Raw genomic sequence first — 12755 nt, 5'->3', positions numbered from 1 at the left:
ACTGTGTTCTGTCTGACCTTATTCAGCTACTTTCTACAACTGGTTTTAAGGGTCCAAATGGAAGGGAATCTGAGCGTTTTGCACAGGGCTTAAAAGATCAGTATTAAGTAAGTTCTTCCCTCCATTTCTCCCTCTCATCCCTCCTCCCTTCTCCCTGGGGCAGAGATGGCTTGCTGACTACCAAAGACTCACAGTGTCTTTCCATTGTGTGAGTTCTTGTGACTAAGCGGTGTCATGAAACTAGTTTGGGCCAGTGGAATGGGGGCAGAGGTCATTTGTGTCACTTCCAGCCAAGGTAGACTGTGCCTTCCTGTGCTGTTTGCAGCACCCTTACAGACACACCACGTGTTGAGGACCACAGGGTCACAGGTCAGAGCAAGACCGGATCCCTGGGTTACCACTCAGAGGATAGTTGCCCAGCTAGGCACATCTGCTCAGACTCTGCATGAGTCTTTTGTTAAGTTGGGCATGTTTGTCACTGGACTTGCATTTGCTGCTGCTAAGTCGCTTCAGTCATGTCCGACTCTGTGCGACCCCATAGATGGCAGCCCACCAGGCTCCCCCGTCCCTGGGATTCTCCAGGCAAGAACACTGGAGTGGGTTGCCATTTCCTTCTCCAAAGTATGAAAGGGAAAAGGGAAAGTGAAGTCGCTCAGTCGGGTCCGACTCTTCACAACCCCATGGACTGCAGCCTTCCAGGCTCCTCCGTCCATGGGATTTTCCAGGCAAGAGTACTGGAGTGGGGTGCCATTGCCTTCTCCAGGACTTGCATTTAGCCTACTCTAATATACTCCCTTTCCTTTGTTACATATTTTTTAGTTCCTACTATTTGCCAAGTACTATACTGGGTGTTAAGGGTGCAAAGATAAATAAAACAGTCCCTACACTCAAGAGCTCACAATATGGGGAGAGAAATCCTTTTGTTACCTTGTATTAAGTCCTACATTATGGATATTAACAGAGTATTATGGGAGAGTAGAGTAAGATATCTAAGACAGCTTCCATGGGGATGAGAGTGGGCGTGGAAAGGATGGTTAGAGGTCAGTACGGCAACAGGTATTCCAAAGAGACAGGCATGAACAAAGGTGGAAACAGGGAAAGCAAGTTTGTGGGTATATATGTATGGTGAGGGAAAAGGGTAAGAGGATTAAAAGCCAGGAAGTTTTGACTAGGATATGCTATTAGTTTTATTCTAAAGGAGAATTTTACTCAGCAGAGACAATTATAATGAATTCTCAAATGTAATTAAAGTACTACTTAAGAGTAATAGTTGCCCTGTGGGACCACAATACCTCGGACTCTCCAGGGGAAAATGCTATTGGGACTCAGCTTTGAAGGTTTATTTTCATATAATCCTTAAACTCTAATGAGTGCTTGATTCCAGTGGAGCATAACTCTACTCCTAGGGAATCAAATTGCTATTTTAGAGATAGACAATTATGTACTTTAAAAATTTCCTATGTGCTTAGAGCTGTTTATGGGGTATGATCTGTTCGTGCTGCTTTCCAGGGAGTTCTAGTAGCCAGTGGACACAGGCCTAGCTTAAGTTCTGGTTCCACTGATTGTGTTACATTGACCCATATGAGATGGTCAGTATTTGACCATTTTGTGTCTAAAAGATGGCAGTTTCACAAGGTTCTACCTGGTAAAGTCGTGGGTGGAAGATTGAATTCTCAGTCTCAATTCTTTACTCCTTGTAGTCATAGTATATATTCATGTACACATTAGTATATATACTAATATATAATGTAGTAGTTGGACCACCTGATCTGAAGAGCCGACCCAGTAGAAAAGACCCTGATGCAGGGAAAGATTGAAGGCAAAAGGAGAAAGGTGGCAGAGAATGAGTTGGTTAGATAGCATCACTGACTCAATGGACATGAATTTGCACAATATTATACAGTCACATCCAATAATAGGAGCAGTGTTCTTCCCCACTCACTGACTTAGGCTTTTGCCTTGGAGTTTGCTTTGGGCAATGGAATGTTAGCAGATGCGACACGCTTGTGCTTGAAATGTGCTTGTGTAGTTGGACTTTACTCAGGCTTCCGTATCACGAAGAGAAGTGCCTGTCTGCCTCTCTGGTTATCATCTGCGTGTTGACTGAATGCAGGGCAGCCATCTTGAGACCATTACAGGAAACTGCCTTAGAGAGACAAGCGGTTGTGCTGTGGATACTTAGTAGAGTGGCAAGATGAGAGAAATGTCTTTCGTGATGAAGTCACCAAGCTACTGAATTCACCAACCCCGAAACAGCCCTGTCTCCATGCTTCTTGCTATATAAAATGATAAACATTTCCATTTTTTAAACCACTTTGCTTGGATTTTCTATTCCTTGTCATTGGTAGCATCCCAATGGATTACTCAACATCACCATTGTGACCTTAAGATGTTTAAGGTTGTAAAAAGTCGTAAGTGAAAATTTGAATAATTATCTCTACCTTATAGATGGAGGTCCTTATCAGCCTTGGTTAGAAGAGGGTTGGACCAAGTCTGACTTCTTTTGGCCTGAACCAATTATTTTGGTTCATCATCAAATTCTGTCTGGTGTTATCATTTCCACCCTTTTTTAAAGTCTAATTTCCTTAAAGGAAGGAAACAGGTCTAAGGGTCTAGAAGTTGTATATCATATATTTTGTTGATCTAGTTCTTACAGGTGAAGTTAATTCATGACTAATGTTCATACAAGCTCTCTGCCCTCTGCAGGGGAGGTAAAGTGAAAAGGTAACACTGCATAGTCAAAGGAGCAGATATTTGGAGTTCATTGATTCTGAGTTCAAGTCTTGACTAGTTGGTGCGACTTGTCCAAGCCACTTACTGGCTTTAAGCCTCAGTCTCCTAATTTGTAAAACAGGAACAATGATACGGACTTCAAGTTTGGGGAGTAAAATATCAAACATGAAGTATAAAGCACATAACAGGTGCTCTGTAAATGATCACTGTCTTCCTTTTTACCATCTCCCATGGCAAAATATATCATTGATTATAAAGAAGATAAGCCTAAATATCATGAGTGGTTGGGACTGGAAAAGCCCATGCTTTACTGCTAAAGTTAGTAATGATCATTTTTGTAAACCAAGAACAAGACAGAGCCATCGTTCTAGAAAATGCTCCATGTTCTCAGGAAGAAAGCTGGAGTAACAGAAGAAGGTATTATAGCTGCCCTCACCTATGTCCCCAAACCATGTATTTATTTTTAATGTAAAATATATAAGAAGTTGAACAGTTTTTAATGTGGCAATTTTGAAAAGATTCTTCTGCCGTTCAAACTCAGAACATATGCTTCTTTTCCCCATGATTATCCTAAATATCATTTTCCTCAGGACATCTCTCCCACTTAGACTGATTTTTTTCAGTTGTCTGGAATTTGATAGAGTTAATGCATGCTCACACATGTGCGTGCACACGCACGCACACACACATACACACACACACACACTTTCTACAAAGTTATGTGGAGGAATCCAAGCTTTGCAGACCAAAATGAAATTTCTTATCTCCTGACACTATCTCCTGCTGGTTTCTTTGTACCTTTTCTTTCATCCTCCCACGATGCCTGAAAAACAGGAATTTCCTTTGGGCTACATGACCTAATGTTGTGGCCCTACAGGTTAGGCAGCGCATGATGGCAAGGGCAGAGTTCAAAAGTCAGGATGGGGCCTCTGGGTTGAGAAGAGACTGAAATTGAATTATCAACTCACAGACTTTTTCCAGAAGGAAGATTAGGCATAAAGAGATAAAAAAAATGACCACCTGATCTCTAGCTATCTTATGCCCATGAAAGGCAAGATGATTGTAGAGGTTGTGTAAGACCCCTCATCACACATTTACTGAGTGTCAATTACCATTGTAGGCAGGAGGAATACAGCCGCGTGTGTAAGGAACTCACATTCTAGGGAAGAGAGAAGATAACAAAGAAAGAAAAAATAAGTAACACATCCTGCATAAGTGCCTTGGGAAACAAAGCAGAGAAGGGGCTAGCAGTGTGCATGAAGAGAGCTTTGCCATTTTAAGTGGGATAGTTTGGGGAGCCTCACTCGAGTAACATTTGAGAAAAGACTTGAAAGGGTGAGATCTAGGGAAGAAGCATTCCAGACAGCAGGAACAGCCAGTGCAAAAGCCCTGAGGTGGGAACATGTCTGGAATGCTCAAGAGAAAGCAAAGAGGTCTGTGAGGCTGAAGCAGAGAGAGCAAAGGGGTATCATCCGATGCTATCAATGGGAGAGAATGTGGTCCCAATGTGGCACTTCTGGCACTGTGGGAAGCACAGTGCTTTCACACCCAGTAGAATGGGAAACTGTTGGATGATTTTGAGCAGTGGAGTGACATGTTTTGATTCACCTGTTACAAAGATCCCTCTGGCTGCTGTAGTGAAAATAGATTATAAAGTGAGGAGACCATGGCAAAAATCCAAGTGAGACATGAGGGTAATAGAACCAGGCTGGTGGCAATAGAGGTAGAGAGATGTAGAGGTATTCTGGGCTACATTTTGAAGGTAGAGCCACAGGATTTCCTCACAGATTGGGTACAGGATGAGAGCAATAGAGGAGTCAGATATGACTCCAAGGCTTTTGACTTGAGAACCTGAAAGGATGGAACTGCCATCAGCTGGCACTGGGAAGACTGTGGGTGCAACAGGAGTTTGGGGAAAAGAGCAGAAGTTTATTTAGTATGGAATGAGTTTGAGATGCCTTTTAGACACCCAAATGAGGGTGTTGGGTGGGCAGCTGCTTATATGGGTCTGGAGCTCAAAGGTCTCAAATACAAAATTCCCAGTCCAGTGACCCGATGTTCAGTAAGTGGCAGGGCCCACATCCCCAAAGTCCAGATTTGGTTCATAAATACTGCACAGATAAGAAGGCTCCCAAGCCAGTGCTGATCGTCACACCATGTGGCTTCTCTTACCTATGCGAGCCTGGAGGTGCTCTGTAATAAAGAAATGTCTTGATCCAAGGAGCCAGTTTGTCTCGTCAGCCTCATCTTTATAAAGAGAATGGCACGATTATGGGTGCAATATCTTTGCCTGTCTTCCAAAGGAGTAGTCAGTAAAACATGTCAACACCCTTATTCAGTGTTCTCTGTATTCTCTCTCTAGCTCTTACACACATACCTGTGCCGGGGAGACAATTTTACTCCCTAGACCCCTCAAAACAGCTATCCTTCATTTCTGTTTTCCTCCTTGCCTCAATCAATGGTCTTGGTTTCTCCTCTCCTGCCTTGAAATAATATTCCTCTTGGCCCCTCCTTTCTCTAATACGCCCCACTTTCCCTAAGCCTAGGATTTCATCATTTCCCATTGCCATAGTCTTCTTTGGATACTGCGTCCTGATTTCCTTGGACAAGAAAGGAAAGAGTTACTTAGTCATGTCCGACTCATTAGGACTCCATGGACTGCAGCCAGGCTCCTTTTGTCCATGGGATTCTCTAGGCAAGAATACTGGAGAGCGTTGCCATACGCTTCTCCAGGGGATCTTCCCAACCCAGGGATCAAACCCAGGTCTCCCGCAATGCGGGCAAATTCTGTACTAGCTGAGCCACCTGGGAAGCCCTGGACAAGGTGGTAAGGAATTGTTTTTTAAATTCTTCTGGAATTAACTCCTGAGGGCAGAGCTGTTGGAGGAGTCTCTGATAATGCATTGGCCTCTGAGCATTTGAGTCATGAACGTGGTCCTAATAGAGTGTATTTCTGTGCCCAGGGACAATAAGTGCTCCCACCTTGCAGGTCCTTTTGATTTGCAAACGCTGGCCATCAACCAAGAGGTGGATACCATTCAGCTCAGAGAAAGTATTTCACCAGCATTGACTTTGGGGTGGAAAGTTTTACCAGGAGGCCAGCTCCTCTGGAGTTCTAAGCTGCGAAGATGGGGTCCTTGAAATTTGGGGGAAATACACTCATGGAGGAGAAGTTATGAGGGGAGGCAGCAAAACCCTCTTCCCTCCTGACTTCTCCTGTCTGTGCAAATAGGGTAGGTGTTGCAGGGGACCAAGGGCCCCAGGGTTTTTCTTTTCACTTTCACGCTTGGTAACATCTCTGGAAAGTCCTTGTTTCCAGGATCAGCTCCAAACAGGAGACACAGGGTGTTTCCTGAATGGTTCACTGGGTTTTACCTGACAGGTGCGTCCGGCAGCAGGAATTACAGCCCGAGTGTGGCCGAGTCTTGTCAAGAGGGCATCCTGGTTCGGTCCTCCCTTCTGTTTCAGCTGATCCTTGGCTCCGTGCTTGTGAGCATCTGGGAAACTGGCATGGAAGTCATCCCACACTTGGTGAGATGACTAGCAGACACACAGGCGAGACAAGCCAGGAGCCCAGCCAATTCCCTTAAGGAGTGTGGGCAGAGACCACGCCAGCGGGAGGAGCGGGGTGACGGGCGCTCAGCGCTGCCACCAGTGCACGCAGCCAGGCTGGCAGCCTCAGCATCTGGCATGGGCTCCGAGTCTCTGACCCCCATCTTATTCCATCCTTCCTGAGGATTCATTAAGGGGAACACAGAAGGCTTTTTATAGGCATCCTGGTTCAGCCTCGGTAGGGTTGCTGAGAACAAAAAAATATTTCTGAAGTGGACAGACATTTAGAAACATCCTTGGCAAAATATGTTATTTAATTCTTCATCACAGGACAAAATGATGCAAAGAGAGTTTTCCTAACACCTTCAGAGCTCAGAGGAGTATTGTGTGCATGAGCTGTTTGTGTGTCAAGGAGACAGAGGAGCACAGGGGAGGAGGTCCTGGCTTCGGCTCTGACACTTTTAAACCTGTGGAGATTTCCAGAATCACCAAGCCAGGTCCAGTGGGATCCTTAGCCACACTCATCATTGTTATTGCCATGGAAACAACAGACATTTCTGATATAAAATAGAAAGCCATCTCTGGCCATCACTCTTAAAAAAGAATAAAGGTCTGGTTTTCATCTCTGGTTCTTGAACTCAGGCCAGTCTTTTCTGTTGTCTTTCTTTATGGACTTTGGAATAAGGAGCTAAAGGAAAACTCCTAAATGGGAAAAAGACTTCCTCTCTGAGTCCAGACAGGAGCCAGTGGAGTGAACAGGGTGAACTGGTTTCAAAGTAGCAAGTTTTAACTAGCAGCTTCCGCTCAGCTTCCTCCAGGAAGTTGGAGACCCCACACTGAACTTGATTTTAAGTGGGCCCCTGAGTTTTTCTTCCTGTTTTCCTGAACTGTCTGGACTTCTAAATTACAGGGGGAACAGCCTAGGAACTGAAAGGTTGCTCTCATCTGCCTTGTGGTCTGTTGCAGATACAGAGAGGATTTCCAGGGTGGCCTCCCAGGCCTGCTGCTTGGAACCATCTTGATGAGATTTGAAGAAAGGGCACAGGAACATGAGCATTTATACGCACTGAGTAGGATCTTTATCCCTTTCAGGCTCATCGACTGTCACTGTCACTACTGATAAATCCAGTGTGTTGTCCTTTCCACGATCTCAGCACCTCACCCAGGAGCGCTGGGTTTGAAGCTAACCCAGCACATTATGTAGCGGAGCATGAGGTAGGGAAGGACAGAGGTAGGGGGTCAGAGTCATGGTTTCTGTGCTTTTTACGTGGCCTCCACTTCACCATGTCGGTCCTTCAGCAGCCCTCACCTGCCGTGTCATCACTCAGAAGGGCCCTGCTCAAAATCTCAAATGCTGATGTCCTTCTGGCTCATTCATTCCCTCACCCCATTAGATAGTTCATGAAGGGGTTCAGCACACAGACCATCATGCTCACCCTGTCTATATGCTCCTCCTCACTTAAGCCTGATCCTAGGGTGATTATCTACACTGTTTATTTAATTATTTTTTAACTTTTTTTTTTTTGCTGTACCTGTCTTAGTTGTAGCATGAGGGATTTTTCATTGTCTCATATGGGATCTAGTTCCCTGACTAGGGATCGAACCCCAGCCCCCTGTATTGGGAGCATGGAGTCTTGGCCACAGGACACCAGAGAAGTCCCTGAACTGTTTTCTGGTCAACAGCCTCAGCAGTGTTGGGTGGTCCCAGCTCTACCTCCTTTCCTCCTGTCTTGGAGAATGAAGCATCTCTCCTTCCTTCAGATGACTTCTAGCTGTGTCCCCCACCCCCCTGCTTCTCTAGGTCCTGCTCTGTCAATCATCCCCTCCCTGCCGTGGATCTGCACCCTCTTCCTTTTCCCTGTGAACTCACTCTACTCGCTCAGTTCCTTATCCTTCCCTTGACCCTGCATCCCTACCCCAGCTCCTGTCCAATTTCACTCCTTGCTCTTCTCTAAATATTCATCTCCCTTTCCTTCAAAATTTGACTTCTGTTTACAAGGTATTGGGGTACATGCAAGGCTGGGTTAGAAATTTGAGGTAGTGAAATGCTAATTACTGCTGTTGACTTAAAGGAGGGGGAGGCCACACTGATGCAAGATAAGGAGATGGGCGTACGGAGGAACATGGGAACATCTATGGCATGTCTGAGGGGGAAAGAGAGTAGGAAAGGACTCTCAAGTGCCACTCTGTGCATCTCAATTGAAGGTTCACTGGGACAGTGCCTGAAACATAGAGGTTATTCAGGAAATGAGCCCTCCCCCTCTTTCTCGTCCCCATTCTCCGGAGCTCAGTCTTCTTTGTGTAGCATGGGGCTGGACCAAACATGTCATCAAATGCCTTCCAGCTCTAACCGTCTTCACACAACAGAATTTCTCCTAGCAATGCCCAGTTTGTAACTGCCTTGGAGACAAGCCTTTCAAAACCTTCTTACAAAAGAGATCTCTGTTCTTTCCACAGAGCATTCTAGACAAATATCAACAAAAAAAATTTTTTTAAAGACACTGAAACTCATTGCCTAATCACTATTGCCTCACCGTGCTTCTTGAATAATCTAAACCAACGTCTGTGTGGTGATGGTGGTGTTACAAGGATGAAAGCGGGGATGTGATTTCCATCCAACTTAGTTCATGCGCATTTCTAAGGGATTTTTAGGGTTTGGCACATCAACCTTAAGGAAAAGCTATAATTCAGTTAAATTTTGGACTAAATAAAGGAAGGCTGGTGGTTTTTAGACAGATGGGGGCTTTTGTGGACAGAGCTCAACAAAAAGAATATGAAAAGAATGCAGAATTCAATCAGGCAGTAAAGAGATTAGTTGAATCCAGACTAGACTAGGGGTTGCTGAATTCCATCTACCCAAATTAAACTTTGCTAAAAAGGGCCAGTATGTTTGCTATTTCAAGAGAATGTAGCATACTTGGATCCTGAAAGCCTGTCTTTGTGATTTCAATATAAAATGGGTAACATTTTAACCTTGAGATTCTAAGTTGAAAGGTATATAAGATGTTGATTGAGTTTGTAAACAGAACTGGATTGGAATATTTGAGAACTCAATTTATTTTATTTTTAGGTTTATTTGATTAGAGTCGCAACAAGAGAGCTTTAAATGCTAGAGAAGCTTTCATTTGTTATAGTCATAAATCAGTCCTGCAAGATATTGGAGGCACATAAAAATTAGTTTGAGTATATTACATTTATAAATGCAGTTTGAAATCGACTGTTTAATTGACAAAGTTTATAAATAGAACTGATTGTCTAAGCTGTTTAGTCTGTCAACAAAAGTTTCTGGAAACTTACCAGAGAAAATTTGAAAGTGATTTTCTTATTTTATTACTTTTATAAATAGAGTTGTAGTTTGGGCTGAACAGAATGAAAACCATGTTTTTACATTGCAATTTGGGAACTTAAATATTAATTTAGAGTCAAATAACTGTAAATCCTTTCTGTGGAAAAGGTCCCCAGAAAATTATTCCTAAGAAAAGGTCCTTAGGAATAGGATAAGCCAAGACAAGAAGGATGAAAATGTCTGGAGTATATGGACAAGGAGAGCTGTTTGGCACTGCAAGAAAGTGGATACCCCAGGGATGTAATGGCAGATATAATGGGAAATACTGGAGTGTACTAAGACTAGTGGCCTAAAATATTTTCTCTTACACTTTATAATGTGAATATTTTAAAGAATGCTCCCATTCTAATCTTTATCTTTGCACACACACACACACACACACACAGAATTCGCTCCTTCATGTCCAACTCTTTGCTACTCCATGGATTGTAGCCCACCAGGCTCCTCGGTCCGTGGGATTTTCCAGGCACGAATACTGGAGTGGGTTACTGTTTCCTTCTCCAGGGGTATCTTTGCATGCCCTTACTTAATATGATATTTAGCAGATTAAGATTAAATCAATACAAGGTAACACTCAGAATTGGATGACACATTAACTCAGCAAGGAGCACTGATTGGTTTCTCAGCAGTTCAAACACAATATTACCTCACTGTCCAATGATTATCTTATTTTGACTCTTCTAGAAATTGGGGACCAAAAAGAGGTAAAGAAGAAATGAGCAAAAGTTTTCAAATAACCAGCAGATCAAGTAGAATTTGTACTCATTTCTGGCTTTCCCAGCTGACTTGGACACAACAGAAAGAGGTGAAGGAACAGAAGCAAATGTCTTTGCAATGCTTCAGGCTTCCATTCTCTTTCCCCACGTGAAGTTATGCTTTTTGTCTTCTCTACTCATCAGACTCCATCCTCAGGGAGAATCAGACTATTGGTTGATATTTTAACGTGAATTTAAGATCAAGGCGTAGTTTTTCTGTAAGTCCTTTTCTTAGAAAAGTTCTTAAACAATTATTATTTATTTCTTTGGCTGCACCAGATCTTAGTTGCGGCATGCTGAACCTTTAGTTGTGGTGTGAGAACTCTGAGTTGCAGCCTGTGCGATCTAGCTCCCTGATGAGGGATTGAACCCGACTCCCTGCATTGGGAGTGCGGAGTCTTAGCCACTGGACCACAAAGAAGTCCCTCTCTAAGTGTTGTCTTTGGTCATGGAATGGAAGAAGCACAAGGTCTTCGCTGTTGGGGAGAATTAAGTGACCACCGCTTTCACTGAGGGCACCTTCAGGGAGGGTGAGGTACCCGTAGGAGCGCACATACTGTTCATCTCCACAGAGAGACTCTTACGAGAGAAGGGGGCTCAGGGAGTAATTGCTCTGGGACTGTCTTTGTAGATGGGAGAGGTGGTGATCCCTTGTACAGGCCAGCAAAACCTGGCCAGTTGGTAGAATTACTTAAAGAGATGCTTTTAAAACATTCTAGGCCTGACATTCCGCATTCAGATTCTTATTCAATTACTCTGGGGTGCATCTGTGGTCAGCCCTATTGAGGGGACAGCTATTATAAGACCAGTGATGAGTTTAGTATCCTTTAAGAGTTACTTAAAGAAGCAGGTGTGGCTTCCCAGATTTAAAGAATCTGCCTGCCAATGCAGGAGATTCAGGTTCAATCCCTGGGTAAAGAAGATCCCCAGAGAAGGAAATGGCAACCCACTCCAGTATTCTTGCCTGGGAAATCCTATGGACAGAGGAGCCTCTCAGGGTATAATCCATGGGGTCACAAAAGAGTCGGACATGACTTAGTGACTAGACAGCAACAATGAAAGAAGCAGATGTACACTCTATTTCTTTTTATTATAACAGCACAGTTACAATTTGGGGGCATAGATTTCCTCCACGCTTACTCATAGGCAAGTAGAAGCCCTAGGAATTATAGATTCTGATGATCTCTAAACTTCTTCTGTCTTGCTTTTTCTCTCTGTATGTCTGTTTTCTTCTCCCTCTTGTGTTTTTCTATAACACCCTTATGGGCTGCCTGAGGCTCTTTTTACTGGCTTTCTGCTCATTTTATCTATTCTTCAAAATAAGTAAAGCTGAATATATCGCTATTAGTTATCTGGAAGTAGGTGGTACTAATCTTCTCTTCCCCTCTTAGAAGAAGTGATAGGTGTACTTACTGTATGCCAGCCCCAAGACTTGCAGTTTTACATACATACTACTTCATTTTGTCTTCAGCACAACCCTGGAAGACAGGAGATGGATTCAAAAAAGTTAATGCTATTGCTTGAAATGACTCTGCCTGGGAGTGACTAATTCTAGTTTCTTCATCGCCAGCCAACATTGATTGAGTACCTAGCACAGGAGGGCGCCGAAACCGGCCTAGGCTGTCCCGAGCTTGCTAATTAGATCATTCTGCTCTCTCCTTGGTATGCTGCGTCTTGTGATATTGATTAAAACAAACACGTTAAAAATAAACCTTGAAATTTTAGCTCTTTGCCTAGTTTTTAAAAATCATTCTTAATATCATATTCATCAGAGGAAATTACTCCTAACTTTTGTGTGTATCACAACCTACTTTTTGCTAAACATACATGCACACACATTTGTAGTATCCTGACACTTTATTGTGTACTTATTTATATACGTATTTATTTGACTGCCCCAGGTCTTAGTTGAGGCATGTGGGATCTCTTTCCTTGACCAGGGATTGAACCCGGGTCCCCTGCATTGGGAGTGCAGAGTCTTAGCCACTGGACCACCAAGGATCATGCTAGGTTTTATGTATCATTTTATATTTTCCCACAGTGGTTGTAGCATGCACAATGGCTGTATAGGCCAGGATTCCATTATTTGACCAAGCATAATCTATTTATACAATCCCTGATTGCTGGTTACTCAAATTGTTTCCATTTCCACTTTTAAAAACAAGGCTGTGTTATCTAGCCCAGAAGTCCTTTAAATATCAAGACTGTAGGCAGATAGTTTTAAAGATGCAAGAAGTCAGAATATATATGATTATGATCCCATCCTAAGAAATCACCTGGACAATCACCTGTATCCTGTCAAGAGAAGACTAGGGAAACAGAAAGAAAAGCACTGATTATACTTAAACATAGGTCTAAGACTTAAGTAC

At 43.3% G+C, this 12755-nt stretch overlaps 1 non-coding gene across 1 annotated transcript; it reads right to left on the bottom strand.

Annotated features, from left to right (window-relative positions):
* Positions 1–12314: 12314 nt before the first annotated feature.
* On the bottom strand, positions 12315–12387 carry TRNAG-CCC (transfer RNA glycine (anticodon CCC)). Its single transcript has one exon. It is a non-coding gene; the product is annotated as a tRNA-Gly (tRNA).
* Between the last annotated feature and the right edge of the window lie 368 nt (positions 12388–12755).

The sequence above is a fragment of the Bos indicus genome, chromosome 5 (genome assembly GCF_029378745.1).
Source record: "Bos indicus isolate NIAB-ARS_2022 breed Sahiwal x Tharparkar chromosome 5, NIAB-ARS_B.indTharparkar_mat_pri_1.0, whole genome shotgun sequence".
Classification (NCBI taxonomy): Eukaryota; Metazoa; Chordata; class Mammalia; order Artiodactyla; family Bovidae; genus Bos; species Bos indicus.
Note: the sequence above shows the minus strand (reverse complement) of the source record. Positions and strands in the feature narration are given on the sequence as shown.